Source organism: Phaenicophaeus curvirostris, chromosome 5 (assembly GCF_032191515.1).
Source record: "Phaenicophaeus curvirostris isolate KB17595 chromosome 5, BPBGC_Pcur_1.0, whole genome shotgun sequence".
Taxonomy (NCBI): Eukaryota; Metazoa; Chordata; class Aves; order Cuculiformes; family Cuculidae; genus Phaenicophaeus; species Phaenicophaeus curvirostris.
Genome location: NC_091396.1, coordinates 10,495,188 through 10,510,120, shown reverse-complemented (window position 1 = coordinate 10,510,120; position 14,933 = coordinate 10,495,188).

Here is a 14,933-nt window from a genome sequence, read left to right as displayed (position 1 = left end):
GTCATGTGGCTCGTGATTTGCACCATATATAAAGCTGGTAATTCAAACAAATCAGGCAAGAAGTTTGCTGTAGGTGAGCAAGTCTGTCATCTGATACTTCTTACAATATGCCCTCCTTGGGCAGTGCTTATTCAACTTGAAGATTCAGACTCAGTTTGGTGACGGGGAGCAGCTGACAAGATGTTTGCAATATTGCTGACACGATGTTGAAGTCTGTAGAGTATATGGAAAATGAGGTTTTCTTTGCAACTTACAGGATAGAAATCTTGTGAATTAAGTCATTTACACAGCATAGAGCGCAACAGTGTCCCAAAAATACACGTTAATCACTCCCATGAACAGACTCCCAGTCTGTTCAAATAGGTCTTAAAAAGTTTCTTGTACTTCAAAGTGGTAATTAATTTGGAACAAACTGCATAGGACAAGAGGACTTGATGGCTACTCTTAAGTTCTTAGCTAGAAGAATAAAAACTTCCTGATCCACCTGCTGCTTCATATTCCTTCAAGATTTTTTTTGATGTGCTTAATTTTTTACTTAAGTTAATAGTTAAGTATAATTCTTCACTTGAATGAAGGTACTTCTACTTTGAGAGGGACTATTTGTTTTTTGTTTACAATATCTTTCAAATTCATCTTTCCTTATTTCATACATGCTTTTCCAGTTTAGGTCAGCGACCTGCTATTTGTTACATAAGGCACACAGCATCTACTTACAAAATCGTGTGCCTAGTAGCTAGGGTGAAGATTTGAGTCTGTTTCAGGCCAGAGCAGTACAATCTTCCTAAAGCTGAGTTTTCACTCAGTAACTGAACTAACCACATGTGCAATTCTGAGTGTTAATGCAAGCTTCTCCAGGCCTGCAAGGGAAAGAGCTCTACTCTACTCTCATTAGACCCTACCTGGAGTATTGTGTCTGGTTCTGGAATCCCCGACATAAGGATATGGAACTGTTGGAATGGGTCCAGAGGAGGTCTGTGAAAGATGATTGGAGGAATGGAGCTCTTCTGCTGTGAAGGCAGGCTGAGAGAGTTGGGGTTGTTCAGCCTGGAGAAGAGAAAGCTGTGGGAAAACCTTATAGCAGCCTTCCAGTACCTGAAAGGGATTACAAGAAAGCTTGGGAGGGAATTTTTACAAGGACATGTACTGACAGGACTAGGGGGAATGGCTTAAATTGGAGGGGAAAGACTTAGATTAGATGTTAGGAGGAGGTTCTTCACAAGGATTGTAGTGAGGCGCTGGCACAGGTTGTCCAGGGAAGCTGTAGCTGCCCTGTCCCTGGAGGCGTTCAAGGCCAGGCTGGATGGGCCTTGGGCAGCCTGGTCTAGAGGAAGGTTCTTCCTGCCCAGGGCAGGGGTGTTGGAACTGAATGATCTTAAAGGTCCCTTCCAACCCAGACCATTCTATGAAATACAGCGGTATAAACCAATATCCTGTGCATTGGTTGCTGGCAAAGTGCTTGTCTGTAATCAGCTATTTAATATGGTCTAATGTAGGAACCATAATAATCATCTTTTTCCTTTGTATCGTGTTGCAAAAGTGACAGTCTAATGAGCTGCTTCCACATTTGAGTATTAGGTTTAATCTGCCCTTGCTGAAGAGGCTTTTTTAAAAAAGGAAGGCCAGGGCTCTGGATTTAACTGTGCTTCGCTAAGATCTGCTATGTTTGGAGTCTTCTTTTTTTTTTTTTTTAATGGGTTAATTTGTAGTATTGTTAAAAAAACCCAAAGTGGCAATTTCCCTGATATCTAAGTTAAAACTCTTTGAAACAAATCAAAGTCTTTTAATTTTCCTGTGACAGCAAGCGTTGGTCTAAATTATGCACCCATAAGGCTACTTATTGAGCAGAGTATGTCTTGCTGCTTTCCAGTCCATGCGTGTGGCTTTAAGCCACAACTAATCTTTCCTTGTTGGTGACACCTATGGTTTTCCTCTTAAATATTTGATTTGGAAAGGAAAACATACAGGGTAGCTTCCACTCTTCATGACTCTAATTTAAAACCAAGCCTATCCATTTTTAATAGGAATGTGCTGCACTTTACCTAGTAAGTCACTGTTGGGATGAATTGAGTACTTCTGTGCTGGTTTCTGCATTTCACAGCCAGTGGGTGCTTAGCACCTAGGCATAAGTTCAAAGAGCATGAAATGTGACTTGAAATTCTACAGAACAGTAGGTGACTGAAGATATTTTAGGGGCTTATACTCCAATAGTACTCTGTGAAGGCTTTCCTTGTAGCAATGCTCTCTGGTTAGAGAGAGACAGAGAAAAGTTCCATTTTTTTTTTGATATAACAGTGACATCACTTCATGTTTAAGTCTCCAGTGTTAGTGTAGAGAAAGAGGAAAGTACTGATATGAGTTAAAGCACTGGTAGGAAGTGCTGGCTATGTCTGTGTTAATAAGCTGAAATATTTTTAATCAGACTTAATGGAAAAGTACTGGAAAAACTCAGCCACAGAATACAGAAGCAGTTAGTGCTTTTCTCTTTAAAGGTTGTGCTAATACCTATTAAATAAGCTTTCTTCTAATTAGAACTTTACTGTAACTTTGTAAGCAAAAAATGCTTAGACCAAGAAGGAAGTGCAAAAGATACCATCGGCCAGTTCTTCCTGGTACGTCTTTCTTTGTTTTAGAATGAAATGGAATATTGTCACTTTAGTCATTTTGTTGGAAACCCTTGAGTTTTGTTCTTCTTGTTTGTCTTGTTGAACTGTCAGAAGTTATTAGCCAGGGTGCCAGCAGTGATCAGCATAGCTGGCATAGAAGCTGAATAAGGAATTGGCAAGCAGACGATCCCTTCACTCATGGTAGCTTTACAGGTGCTTGGCATGCAGGTTTGGAAATTAACTTTTTCATGTCTGGCATCTTTCAGGATAAGCTGGGTATGCAGTGGCATAGTAAGATAGCTTGCCTCAAAGGGCAACTTCAAAAAGAATAAAATATAATTCAGAAAAACCATGTTAAGTGGAAAGCCAATGATACCCATGTGCTTAAGGTAGTACCCTTTCTAAATCCTGAGGCATTGTCACCACATCAGAATGTTGCCTTGTTGGGTTTTTTTTTCATTTTCAGTTGGAGAGCTATTAATGCATGGCAAGTGAAGATGATGACTTCTGTGTTGATGAATGATGATAATCTTTAAAGCATGAAATCTGTTTGCAGGTCATCTCTGTCTTGATTATTTTTCCCACGTGTGAAACATTGTGTGGCTTCTCTTTTAAGATCACCATTTTAAAAACCCAGGTGGGAGAGTTTAGAGCAGGTGGATATTGCACGTGGTGCTGCCAGAGGACACAGCTGCTGCACATTAACTGCTTGGGGCTTTGGAGCAGGAGAACAAATTCACTTGGGCCTCAAGTGAGGGTCAAAGAATGACCTGCCACCACGTTAAACTGAGAACACATGCTATTAGTCTTTCTGCCCAATTTGCTTTGTTTGTTTCATGGGATTTTCAGGGTTGATTGCTGCTGCATCTTCTTGATCGTTCTTCTAGAACGATTTTGCTGGTTCTCTTCATCAGAAGCAATTTCATCAGGAGAGGGACAGAGACTTCAGGTAAGAGAAAAGAACAAATGAGCAGCTTCCATAAGGAGAGAGAAGCCCTGAAAAGCCTCAGGGGTTCCTTTGAATAGTGGCTTGTTTGAACTGACCCACAGTGAACTTGCTGCTCTACTTGTTCATCTTTTTTGCATCATTCCTCTGCCCCTCTATGCTGACTTGTAAACACTTGCCTCCAGAGGGATTGCTTGCTTCCCCTGCCTCACAGTGTTTGATTAAAGCATTTGTCCTCAACCACAGGTCCTCTCCGTTGTAGTTTGTAAATACTTGCTTCCAGAGGGACCGCTTGCTTCCTTCTGCATCACTGCATTTAATTAAAACATTTGTCCTCAACTGCAGGCATTTTGCAGCCGTGGTTCTTTTGATCTCAGGCAGCAGTTCTTTTTTTTTATTGGAGCATATATGGTGTGTTAGTGGGTGCTGAGACATGTTTCACTGCTTCTTAAATGTCCCAACAAAATGCACTGCGAATGGCTTCCTTTTTGTAGTGCTTTGTTTTGTCAGTACTTCAATATCCTTAGCCTGGGTAGCTTAAGAGGCTGGTGCAAATGCCTAGACAGAGCTCACCAGGAAAACATTGATGTGGTTTCATGTGCATGTAGTCAGCACTCTGACTTGTAAGTTAAAAAAACTGACTGATGTTTTTTTTAATGTAGAATGTGTGCTGGAGCTTTTATTTTTCCTTCCAGCTCTCTGTAGTACTATGTTGTCTACTAATTGTTGGATTTTATAGGAGTACTCAAACTATGTATACAGCACAATGGCTTCTGTTGTTCAGCCTTCTGGTTTATTGCTGGCTTTATTTCCTGGAAATATATATATTTTTTATCAGAATTCTATTTAGAACAAGTATATCTACAGCAGATTTGAGTCCTCCTGTTTCTTTAAAGTATTACTCAGTTGTGTTAATGGCATTATGAACATGTATAGTAGCTTGCAAGCATTGTATAATATTTGAAAAACTTCTGAAGTGTTCAATATGCACGTCTTGTGATCTCCATAAATGTGTAGATGTATATATGTATAAAGAGCAATATATATTGCCAGGTTTTCCTCTTCTGTTTTTTGTTCATGACTTCTGATTAGCTGTTTTATCTGTAGCTCCTTTTGGAACTGAGGGAGGAAACACTTCACCGCTACTATTTTGAAAATGTAACTGCTTTGCAAGAAGGCTAAATATAGAATGCTTGCGCTAACTTGTGCCATCTGTTGGGTGCTTGGCTTGCATCGAAACTGCTCTAGTCCAGTGCTGCCTTAAGGCCAATTTCTTTTGCTATGTAGATGCTGTGGTCTTAGTGTTGGCTGTATGGAGGCACGGTTTGGTCTGAAGAGAAGGTGTGAAGCTAATGTGGATTTGCTACAGCATGACTGGAAGTTCTGTGGGGCTGCTGACTGTTGCTGTGCTATAGAATTAAGTACTCTTCAGCTCATGTCCACTGGTGAGCTGCTAAGGGAGGCTTCTGAAGTATACACCAATGATGGGTGCTAAAAGGTTAATAGTCTTGAGAGGCTTACGGTTTCTAAGAGGACACCAGAACTTAAGTAGATGAGCATGGGTTGTCACCGGTGTCTTGGTGTAAATGTGGAAGACGGGAAAGAACACTTCATCCTTATTGCAGAAATTGCTTCCTGAGATTCATCTAAAACTTTTTGCGCTACTGCCTTTTGAAAGCAAGAAGTATGTGTGCATAAAAGAAATGAGAAAGTGGCAAAAGACATACAACTGGACTGAATAAAACTTGCATAGCTTATGGTAGTATTTGCAGTTCTCTGAAAAAGTGGAAAATAAGAGTTGAAATGGAAGGTGGATGATGAATCACTCTCTTAAAATATTTCTACTGTTGCCCTTTAGAATGGAAAGTATAACTGCTTTAGAGATCTTGTTTTGATATTAAACACCCTTACTAAATTATTGCAAACTCTGGTTTTTGCTCCTGCAGGAACTGGTTTTAGTGTATTTATAAAATTGCTGTAGGATGATGTCTCTTGGGCTGTTTGATTCTGTTCTGTCAAAATGAAGTATTTGAGGAAAGAGAAAAGGTGAAAAGGATGTAACTGTAATATTGATTGCATTGCAGATTTGAACAACAGACTCCTGGTGGCTGGCTGGGATGTCTTTGAAACAGAAGTAATTTGAATACAGGGGATGTTAATTGGTAAGCCCTGCTTACATTTAACTGCACTGTCATTGTGAACTGTGTGCGTTAGAAGCAGCTGATTAGAAAAGCAGTGGGCAGTGTTCTGAAGAAGTGACACAATTACTCTCTTTATTTACTCAGACTGTAACATTATCAGCAGATTTTCTGACACTCCTGTTCTTTCACCTCTTTTTTTCTTTAGAAAAGAATGACTGAAGATCAGTAGTTTGATGGAAACTAAGAAATGCAGAACTCAGATCTCTCTTACTTGGCAATTAACTTCTTTAGGAAAGAGGCTTGTCTCAGGAGACTGTTTGTAAGTGATGCATGTCTACCAATATAGCTTTTTAAAAAGTGCTGAAGTACACAATCTATTCAGTCAATGCTTTTCAAATAAGTTGGAGTTTAATCCTATGCTGACAATACCTGCTATATTACATTTAAGAAGACAGTTCTAAGTGTAATAGAATGAAACATTTTCCATGTCGTTATTGAAGATTAAAATACTATCCCCAACTTAAGTATTTCCAAATAAAAATAATCCTGGATTACAATTTGCTTATTTTTTTGTGTGAACTCTGCAACCATATATCTACAGATATATATGTATGTAAATATCTGCATGTCTTTTCAGTTTCAACCTTTGTAGCATAAGCTAAAATGCTTGCAGTGCAAGATGTGTGAGGTGGCTTTTCACTGCTTTACACAACTAAAAGGTTTATCATATCCGTTTCATCATTATAGGTATACTAAATGTGGTTTGGAGCCTTACAGTTCTTTCTTTAAGTTAGTCACTGCACTAACTTAAAGTTAGTGTATGGCGAGTGTATTGTCATTAAGTTCTGCTCCAGAACAATTGAGTTTTGAATAAAGGATTAATAGAGAGACTGAAAAGTTAAAGACTGTGATAAGAACTATTTTTATGACTGCATGAAGATGTGTAGGTTCTAGTTTGTTTACTGATGGGTTTGAAATCTTGACAAACAGTAAATGAACTTGTAGAGAGATGATATTAGTCTTAAAAACACTCTGCACATACTTGAGCAGGTAGCAATGAATGAACAGATGAGAGAAGAGAGGCAAGTCCAGTTGCATACTATGAAAGGCACTTTCTTCCTGCAAGCTAATGAAAATGACCTGAGAGCTTGTAACTGCACACATTGGAGGGGAAAAAGTAGTTTTAAGTTTACTTTTTCTAGAGCTCTGTAGGAGCTGTATTATAGAGTTAATTTTTAAAGCAAACTTGAATGCACAGCTAAGCAGTGGTTGAGTGAAGGTGCTGGTGCACCATTAGTAATGATACTGCAGCTGGTGTTGCTTCAGCGAGGTTATGGACTAATTCATTTGAGTAGGGAGAGCGAGCCAAAAGAGGTTTTAAAACAGGGATCATACAATGGACTGTTGCTGCATGCAGACTGTTAGGTAAGCAGTGCTAAACAGAGTGCGTGTGGATGGTAATTACTGTGCGCTCTGTTTTGAACACTTAATTGTGCCTTCTGGCAAACACAGTGGTTACTACTGCAGGGGCTGCTGTTAGCCTGTTGTGTGACATCACTTCTGTAATGGAATTGCGGTTTGATGCCATGAGACCCATCTAATCTTCTCTTTTGCACGCCTGTTTCTCTCTTTCCCTGGTAATTCTGCACGCTGTCACTGTTGACGCTGCTCTGAGTGCTCTGTGTGGAGATAGGACATACAGGAAATTCTGATGACCAGCTCCAAGTTGCTCACATTCCTGCAATGTGGTGCAGAGCCCCTGTTGTTAGGATACAGTTGGTGTTTCCATAGTAAACTCTAGGTCTGCAGCCTGAAGCCCTTTAAGGTGGAACTTGGCAAGCACACCAGGGCTGGTTTTGCTGCTGTTGAGCTCAACTGCAGGATCACAAGCTGAAAGAGCTTCTGGGGGCTTTGAAACAGATAGTGAATCAAGGATACTTCACATGGCAAAACCAACTCTTCCTGCACACACACACACACACACAAAATACAGAAGTTTCCGGGTGTCCAAATGCTCAGGAATCTGTAAAATGTGCAGCAGAAGAGTGGGATATCAGAGGTTCTGAATTGCTTTCGTTTTGTTTGGGTTTTTTTTCTTTTTTTTTCACTCTGTTTTTAAGGTAATTTAGTCATTCTGCTATTTTGACCTTTGCTGTGTCTACTCATGCAATGTTAATTGAGCAGTGAAATTCTGTTTTTATTATTTAATTCTATCACTTAATATAATTTTGTACACCAAACCAGGTATTTCAGTGAAGAATGAATGAGTTTAACTTAAAAAAGCAAAACAAAACCAAAACCCAAACAAAATAGATCCCAAACAATCAAAACAGAAAGCAAGACCTCAATTTTAAGAAGTTTGAAACTCAAGTGTACCCAAATTCTGTTGTCAAGGTTTTTCCACATTTATGAAGTCCAGACAGCTGCTTTGTGCATGCCAACTTTATTTTTAACATAATCTGGGAAGTAGAACCTTGACTAGACATAGCTCACAAGTGATAAAGGCTGTGAAAGCACAGAAAATCAAACTGTAAACAGAAGCTTCTTGTGCTCATTGTTGAACCCTGGCCCACAAGCACTGCAGTCCTAAAGTCTCTAATTTATCTGCTGTTCGAAAAATGACTCACATTGAACACAGCTATTAAGTAACCACTAGTTTCTTTCATGATTCTTTCCTGCCCGTAACGATGAAAATATTGGAGTCTGCTTGAATTATTAACTCTTCATAGTCCTAAATCTGGCATCTTTCCTGTGAGTTGAGAGAGGACCTAAGCTGCAGAAACCTTTTGGTTTGCTCTCTTACTATCTGGGAACAGTTCAGGATTTGAAAGACTATTCTACTCTGAGATCCCAGAGTTAAGAGGTCCTCTGTGGATCTGGTACAGAGGAGCAGAATTGACTCCCTCAGCCTGCTGGTCATGCTTCTTTTGATGCAGACCAGGATACAGTTGGTCTTCTGGGCTGCAAGGGTACATTGCTAGCTCATGTCCAGGTTTTCATCCACTAGGACCCCCAAGTCCTTCACCACAAGACTTGATTGCCCCAAACCAGGTGCAGGACCTTGCACTTGGCTTTGTTGAACCTAATGAGGTTCACATGTGCCCACTTCTCCAGCTTGTCCAGGTCTCTCAGGTGCATCAACTGTATACCACTCAGCTTGGTGATGTCTCCAAACGGGCTGAGGGTGCACTTGATCCCATTCTCTGTGCCATTGGTGAAAATATTAAACCGTGCTAGTACCACTAAGGACCCCTGCGGGACAACACTCATCAGTGATTTCCACTGGGATATTGAGCTGTTGACCACCACCCATCAAATCCATATTTCTCCAATTCAGAGAAGGATGTTGTGGGGGACTGTGTCAAAGGCCTTACACAAGTCCAGGCAGTTGACAGCCAGAGCTCTTCTTTTGTCCACTGATGCAGCCACTCCATCACAGAAGGCCATTAGGTTAGTCAGGCAGGACTTGCCCTCGGTGAAGCTGTGCTGGCTGTTTTGAATCACCTCCCTGTCCTCCATGGGCCGTAGCATAGCTTCTGGGGGCATCTGTTCCATAATCTTCCCAAGCACAGAAGTGAGGCTGGTGGGTTGGTAGTTTCCAGTGTCATCTTTTCTACCCTTTTTAAAGATAGGCAAAATGTTTCCCACTTTCCAGTCACCAAGGACTTGCTTCACGTGACTGCAATGGCTTTTCAAATATCATGGAGAGTGGTTTAGCAAGCACATCAGCCAACTCCCTCAAGACTCTGACAGGCATCTTGTCAAGTCCCATACACTTCCGTATGTTCAGGCTCCTCAGGTGGTCAGAAACCCAATCTTCTCTTGCAGCAGGAGAGATGTTGCTTCCCTAATCCCTGTCTTTCAGTCCATCCAGTTGCCAAAGAAGACTGAGGCAAAAAAAGTTGTTGACTCCCCCAGCCCTCTCCTCATCTGTTGTTAATAGTTTGCCTGTCTTGTTCATCAAGAGGTTATGCTTTCTTTGACCTTCCTTTTCTGGGTGCCATACCTGTAGAAGTGCTTCTTATTATTCTTTGCATCCCTTGCCAAGTTCGCTCTAGCCGGGCCTTGGCCTTCTGGACACCATCCCTGCACAACTGGGCAGCGTCCCTAGACTTTTCCCAGAACTGTCCCTGCTCCCACTGCCTCTGCATTTCCTTCTTGCCCTTTAGATTCTGTTCCTTTTCATCCATCTGTCCATATAATCATACCACTCAAACTATGTATGTGGAGGCTTTCTTTGCATAAAAAGATACCAAAACCTACAGTTTACCCCGACCTCTGCTCTACAGAAAGTAAAGAGTTCCTAAATCATGAATTAGTGATGCAAGCCTATGCATATTGCATTAGGGCAAGGAACAGTGCAGCAAGTGGTGCTAATTCAATATAAACTAGCACAGAGTGGCACAAAACTACAGTATTCTGCAGTATTTGTGAATTACAGCGTTCTGAGGGCTTGACATGGCACTTTCCTACATAAAAAGGATTGCATTGTGTACAAAGTTGTGAAAGAAACACTGCCATTCAGTGTGTTTCAGCTGTTTATCTGGAGGGAGTTAGTATTTGCTGTCTAGTTGGTTTGGCCAGAGATCTTGCATGATCAGCACAGTGCTGCTCACAAATATGATGCCAATTCCCCGGCAATGAAGTCTTAAGTCAAGTACGTACAGATAGTGTAGGTGCTTTAGTTTTATCTCATGTTTATGTCAACTTAAGAATAAAGCTTGTTCATTTCAATGTAAAAATATGTCTCTGTTGGTTGAATTCACATGTCAGCAGGCTTTTAGTGCCACGTACCGCTGTTAGAAATAACTGTGTCTTGAAGGAAGAGAGCTGACGTTAAAACTTGCCTGCTTAGCTTTGGTGGACTGTGTGGCAGTTGTTCTAAGTGGAAAGAATTTGGCAGCTTCAGCTGATGCTGTTTGTGTGGAATATCATGCATCTGCTGACGAAGGGCAAAACCTGCTTCCTGTCTTTGAGCATAATGTGGTTTCTGTAGAGTTCTGTGATGTTCGTTAAAGGCCTCCAATTTTTGACTGTATTGCTGCAAATGAACTGACCAGTAGTGTGGTCAGTTTTCTACCTACTGAAGTCTTACATTCACCCTGGATCACCTTTAAATGCACTTTCTTAAGCTATTGAGACTCTTCTGTGATCACTTTGTTGCAATGTGCTGCTTGGAGCTTGTTCTGGCCTGTCATTGCACCTGTGGTAGTGGTAACCTTAACCCTCAAATTCTGCTACTTTGCCAAATCTTGCTGTGGCAGCTGAAATTTATCCTTTCCAAAGCACGAGGCGTGAAGGAATGGCTGTACAACCATGTCTCTTCTTTGCAGTATACATGATCATGTTACTTACCTAAATGTTTTTTTTTAGTAGTTCTAGTATTCATCTTTTCTTTGCCTTGGTTCTTTTTGCCTCTTCTCCTTGCTGCAATTATTTTCACAAAGACTTCATTTGTGTTCGCATATTCAAAGTATGGAACTCTTTGCAAGGCAGACTTCTCATTTGCTACTCAGCGTTTAGAGCTACACCCACCATTGCAGAGACAAGGATTCCCCTCAGTTCCAATGGAGATGTTTTTTATTTCCCCTCTTTCATCCTACTCTCTGATATTTACTGTAACATAATGTGTGCTGCATTTTTCCCTAAAGGAGAGAATGAATATTTTTGTTGCTGGCTGGCAGTACCTAAGCAGTGAGTCCCTTGTGGCAGAAAATGTTGCAGGTGGTTGCATTGATACAAGCTGCTTGCTAAGTCTTTGCTGCTTGCAAGCAAGAAGCTTATTATGAAAGTGAGAAGACAGACATCTTAATTCAGCTTGAGAATTGTAAGCCAGCTTAAGCTGATTTTCTATCAGTGCGTATACCTGTACTGGGATAAATCCTAATTAGGTTTGCTATGGGGCAGAAAGGGTTTGTGTGTTATTGTCTTTGTATGAACAACACTGAGAAACAGACACACAACTGGAAAAGCCATACAGAAATCATGCACCAAATTCTCTGCTGTGTGTCAGTGCTATTCATAATGCACTTACGATTAGATAACGTTGCAGACTTCTTGGTTTTCCTGAAACTTTCCCTGCAGTAAGGAAAACTGTTCATTTCTGCAAAGTCTATTAAGAGGATTATAAGCTAGACTTTCTGATATGACTTTGGATGTCTCGCTGATTTGGCTGAGGCTTGTCTTGCAGTACAAAGGGGGCACAGTTGATATTCGTTTCTACAGCTACTTGTATGGCTGCGTGGTTCCTATACCAGGCAATATCTAACTGTCAGGTGCAGATCAACAACCCCCGTGACAGAACTTGTGTTGCTCTGCCACCTCATGGCAGAGCTGAGAACAGAACACAACCTTTGCTACTTTAGTTTCTCTGAAGATTATTTTATGCATATTAACGTGGGGCAGCTAGAAGAATAAGTATGAATGCAGTTGATTCTGCTGTTGGCTGCATTTTATTTATAAACAAAGGAATTATCCTAGTATTGTTCAATAACCATGTTTGGCTTAGCTTTCCCCTGATATTCCTTTCTTTTTGGCCTTGCGCCGACTTGGCTTGTGCTTTCTACACTTTTAACGTTATTCTGGTAGAGCAAGATAGAGGATCAAATTCTGGTTTTAACTTTGTTGCAGACCTTCTCTCTGGTTCTCTTTTTCTCTGTGTCTCTATTTCAATATTTAAAGGTGTGGACTATGAATCTTCAGATCTTTCACAAAGAAACACAAAACCTACCTAGATTTCAGCCTGGAAAGTACTTCCGAAGAGTTATAAAACCACCTTTCTATCATTCTGGCACAATATAAATAGCTTTATGAGCATGCTACTTTGTCATTTTTCTCTCCTCTTTTCTGACGTGACTTCTTGGTGTAAACCAGTAGTCGAGGGCTGTGAACCTGCTCTCTCATTCTTCCTCTGCTGACTGCGTTCTCCCCTGGGTCCTAGTAATAAGCTATTTAGTCATGGAGACCAAGCCTGGCCAAAAGCAAACAGACCGTGGTTATGCATCAGTTTTCTGTAACAGTAGAAGCTGGTCTCTGTTGACTGATCAAGAGCAAATACTTGGATTACTTTTGGACTTCCTTCTTCTGGACTTTTAAGCTAGTTTGACAAATAATTCATTTCTAATTGCCTGCCATCTGGACTCAGTTCTGTCTCTTTGTAAGGCAGGGGTACCTCCTGTGAAATAGGCTACTCAATGATTCCAAGTTCTGGAATGTTAAAATCGTACATAGAAATGTATTCACTATGCTCTTCAAAAATCAAGTAATTTGTCGCATTTATTTTGGACCATATGACATCAATTTAACATGAGATGTGCAGTTGATTTGATGTAATTATTATGAATGTCTTCTATGTAGCAGGCAATTTTTCCTTTTATACCTTGCTCTCTATGATATTTTAAACCTTTTAAATCTTAATAGGACTATTTATTTTTTTTTATATTTCTTAACTAGTTACACTAAAAGCTTCAATTCTTTATCATTAGTCATGCTGAGAAAAGAAATTGCATTCCAGTCACTGATTTGCTTAATCCATACACCAGATTTTCCTTAGCTGAATAGTGTTATTATTGATCTTCCCTTACAAAGCATTTTGAGATATTCAGGCTCAATTCCTGAGATAAGCACAGTTTTGTTGCCTACATCTTCCTTCATTTCTCCTTTCTCAATTACTCGGTTATGCTTAGATGTAAGGCTGAACTCTAACCAGGGGTAGCTTTGGTCTGTATCTTTAAGAAACATGTTGTGCTTTTCATACGCGGCAGTGTTTCTGCATTTATTGATATTGTTGTTCCATTTTGGCCTTGCTTACTTTGAAAAGTAAAATCTCTGTCTGTGAGAAGACTTGACTGCAAGAGGTAAGTGTTCATCACAGCATTGCTCATAGCCTGTATCTACAGTTCTCGTGTATTGGGGAGCTCTGAAAACAGGAAAATGGGAAAAGGCCAGCAGGTGCTGTTTCTGTAAATTCTTGGTTACCAGTTACTTTTGGCTAGTACAGCAACTATTTCACTTCGCTTTGCATAAAGAAAAAGAGCTCTAGTGCGTTTTTCTCTAATGTTGTGCTTCTTTTTTTTTGCACAGGAGACTCAACCAGCTCTTGACGCATATCCAAAAGCCAAGCCTGAATTAAAGACCAAATGTTCTGGGAAACAGCGTCCTGGGGGAGGCGGTTCTTTGGGCTTTTATCCGATGAGTACTCTTTCAAACATTCTTGCTATTGTACACTTTGTTCCCTGCCCTGACAGGTCACCTGAAGAATTTAGGAGGATGTAGTAAGTTGAAGTAAAAACATTATGAAAAGCTAACCTTTCTTGTTTTACTGCTCCTTCTGAGTCCTTACTTTAGTTAATTAGAAGCAATAAAACTTAACTAAATGTCTCTCTGTGAGGCAAGAACACTGGCCCTTTCAGTTATGCAGAGTGTTGCAATGGGAACACAGTGATAGCGGGGGAGGAAATGTTAAAAGCACAAAGTCTCAGTAATCTGCATCCAAGGGAATCTGATATATTAGGCTGACTAATACTTGGGAGGATGTGGAGTGGATGGAAATTGTGCAGGGGTGGTAGTAGCTTTCCTGTTTGAACTATGGAGTTACTAGGTGACCATATCTTTTAACTTATGCTATGCTGCTAAAAGTCTGTAAAGGTATTTTGCCCTTTCAGGGATCTTCATACCTTAAGAAAAGGGAGTTTGTAATCCCCAGAGTGTGGTAGTTGATTCTTTAGTATTGTAGAACATTGTGGATGTGAGATATGTTTACTAACCAGAACAAGACAGGAGGTCATAACAAAGCCTGGAAGAGAACTGAAAACGCTGGGTCTATTGTCAGGACAACGCTGTGTCCAGAATCTCGTCGGGCTTAAGTTTTGTGATTGCTTTAGGAACCTCTGCTTACAATTTAAAATATCTATCAAAAGGAATGGACTGCTCTGTCTAGTGCATCCATTTGTTCCTCCTCCTTTGCATTAGAACTAGATTTCAGTTTTTGAGCAACAACTTGGATCAAGAAGTCAATCCACGTATAAGCGTGCAAATCCAGTTTCATTAGAAAGAAGAGTATTCAACTGTCTGCCCAGCCTGACCAGAACTGAGGCTCATGCAGGGAGGTGACAGCAACAGACACTTTAATAGAAGATGGGGCACAACTGCTCTCTGAGTAGCAGCCTAAACTTGGGTTGCTTTAAAGCTATCACGAACTTACATGCGCTGTGGGAACATGCTTCAGTTATTTGGATCAATGTG